Below are 3,040 nucleotides of genomic sequence, written 5' to 3'. Positions count from 1 at the left end.
CCCCCCCCCCCCAAAAGGCATTTTGGAGAGAACTCCTGAGCACCTGGAGAATCAGGTCAGTGCACACTCCTTGGCAGGAGCTGGAAGCCTCTCAGGGTCAGCCCCACCAGCTCCCACCCCCTCTCCCCCGGGCCCCTGCTGCGTGTCCCATGCCGGACACACACAGGACTTCTTGGACCTTGAGAGCCTTCCACTCTCTCTTTTCTGGCCTAAAAGTTCTCTTCTCCCACTTCTTGCCCTGGTGTTAATCTGTCAGGCCATGGGTGAGACCTCACCTCCTGCAGGTAGCCAGCCTGGATTGCAGCCCCGCCACCCCCACTGCCCCCCAGCCCCCAGCAGAGCCAGCTGCTGGCCGGGCCCCTGCACCTGCACACACAGTCGGCTTCCCTCTTAGGCCCAAGAACAGTGAGCTTCTGGTGCCTTATGCTCCAGCTTCTGGAACCAGCACGGAGTGCCACGAGTGAATTTTCTGGGGCCTCTGTAACAGATGACCAGAAAGGGTTGCTTACAACAGCAGAACTGTATTCTCGATGTTCTGTGGCCGGAAGTCCAAAATCCAGGTGTGGGCAGGGCTGTGCTCCCTCAGGAGGTTCTCGGGAGGGTGCTTCCCGCCTCTTTGGGCTCCCGCTGTCTCCAGGTGCTCCTGGGCTGTGGCCTCTCCCTGTGTCTGTCTGTCTCTTTTGCATCCCCTATAGGGACACTGGTCATTGGACTTAGGGCCCACCCAAATAATCCAGGATGACCCACTCATCTCAAGATCCTTAGTTCAATGCATCTGCAAAGACCTTTTTTCCAAATAAGGTCGCGTTCCCAGGCACCGGGGTAAGGATGTGGACACCGTCCAGCCCGCTCTAGGTGCACTAGACACCCAGGAGCCCCTCCCACTGCCAAACAACTGAACTCTGGGGCCTGGAGCCCCGGGACTCCCAAGACCTTCTCCACCAATGAGGGAGCCAACTGATGTCTGTTGGAGCAGGTGCGTTGGGCAGGCAGAAGGCCCCGGCCCCCGAGGGTGGATGCCCCAGCTCTGTGGGGCTCCCCAGCTCCCCACCCGCACAGCTGCAATCTTTCCCAGCACCCCTGATTCAGATCAGCAGAATTCCCACAGATTAAGGTCAAGAGAACATGTATCCAAAGGTGCACAAGCCGGTGGGCAGTGACCCACCACGAGGGAGAGAACACAGGAAAACTGACATCAGACGTAGGCCCCCGAGAACCTCAGCCCCAGGACTCGTTGGACGCAGGACAGCCCAGGGGAAGCACCTCGAGGAAAGGAGGGATCACAGGGTGGCAGAGCAGCACCAAGGAGCTCAGAAGATCCACCTCCTCCCGTCCTGGCTGTAGTGGTGGTCCGGGCCTCCCTGGCGGGCAGCGCTCACAGGGTTCGGAGGCCTCCTCCCGGAGGAGCCGAGCAGTGTGGGTGGTTAGTGACGTGGGTGCGGGAGGGCACGTGTTCAATAGACTGGACTGACGCTCCAGCTCTGGGAAGCTTCAGCCCCTGGGAAGGATCCGCACTTGGATGTTCATTATTTATTCGTTCATTCAATATTTACTGAGAACTCCACCATCACTCAGGACCTGGGAATGGAAAGTAAGCAAAACCTCTGCCCCCAAAACCAAAACCTCACAATGTAGCAGAGACAGACTCATGTTAGCTTAGCTGTGCCGCAGAGCCACGAGAAAGTGTGAGTCCCGGGGAGGGTCCCAGCCAGGCAGGGACGGTATCCTGGGCCTCGCCGATGGCTAGGGTTCTTCGGGGCAAGGAAGGACCCACGGGCAGGGGCAGCTCTAGGCAGGTGACAAGGTGACTTGGTGGTGTGCAGAGCCCAGACTGCAGAGGGAAGCCTAGAGGTCCAGGTTCCATCCTCGAGGAGAGGAAGCAGGGGTGAGGGGATGTCCATGGAGGAGGTGGCCAGCCCTGCTCCCTCCCACCCCTGCCAGGGCTTCTGGGACGTGGGGGACACGCAGCTGCTGCTAGCTGGCTGTCCATGCCCCTCAGGACAGACGGCTCCAGGACCCTGAGTCCCAGCACCCATTGCCCCACTGGCCACAGGTGCACTCAGCACATGACGAGCTAGGATGAGCTGCTCCCACCTCACCTCTTGCTCCAAAGCCCTAGTGGAATCTCGGTGATTTCTTGTGGCTCTTGGAACTCAGGGCAGTTAGTCCCCAGGAAGGCGTTGGCAAGGGCCCGGGATGCAAGGGTGAATTCCGCCTCGCCCTGCACGTACCGAGATGCATGCAACCACAGGTTACCTGGCCGGTGGCTAAGGCAGAGAGACGAGTATGCAGAAGAGAGGCTCCCCTGAGCTGGGAAGCCCAGGGGGGCCTCCTGGAGGAGGGAGCTCCAGAGCTGAGTCCCAGATGAGATCTAAGGGAACCGAGGAGGGGAGGCGTCAGTCAGGAGAGGGGCCAGCGAAGAGACCTGGCCAGGACACCTTGTCTCTGTCTGTCCGTCTCTGTCTCCTTTCCCCAGAGGTGCCCCCCACCCCCGGGTCCTGCCCTCTGGCCTCCCATCCAGTCCATCCCCAGGGCTGCCCCTGGCTGCCTCGTGGGGCTGTGCTCTGTTCAATGTTAACATTCAAGAAAGGTAGCGTCACGGCTCACGCCGATGTGAAACGAACACGTGAGTCTGTCAGATGAGGAACAGGGTCCATGTTACCACCTGTTCCAGGGCACACACTTGGCACGGGCATTTCTTGAAGAGGACAGTGTAATCGTCCGCCTGTGTCACTTAAATCCCCTGCCCCCAAGTCCCACGCCAACGACCGCAGAATCCGTAGACTTCCAAAACCATGTCCAAGCCCAAAGACTGGCAGGTGTGGACGGCCGGGGATGGGGTGGGGGCGGGGGAGGCCGCACCCCTGCTGCTGGGGCGTAAAACCCGCTGCCTTTCTAATTATTCCCTGTATTGTGGCAAGAGACACATAACCTAGAACTTGCCATCCTAACTGCTTTTTAGGGCACAGCTCGGGGGCGTCGGACACACTCACCCCTCCCTCCGTCCCCAGGACACTGCACCTTCCCAGACTGAGCCTTG

Source organism: Callorhinus ursinus, unplaced genomic scaffold (genome assembly GCF_003265705.2).
Source record: "Callorhinus ursinus isolate GAN/ISIS: 27379988/994484 unplaced genomic scaffold, GSC_fseal_2.0 scaffold126, whole genome shotgun sequence".
Taxonomy (NCBI): Eukaryota; Metazoa; Chordata; class Mammalia; order Carnivora; family Otariidae; genus Callorhinus; species Callorhinus ursinus.
Note: the sequence above shows the minus strand (reverse complement) of the source record.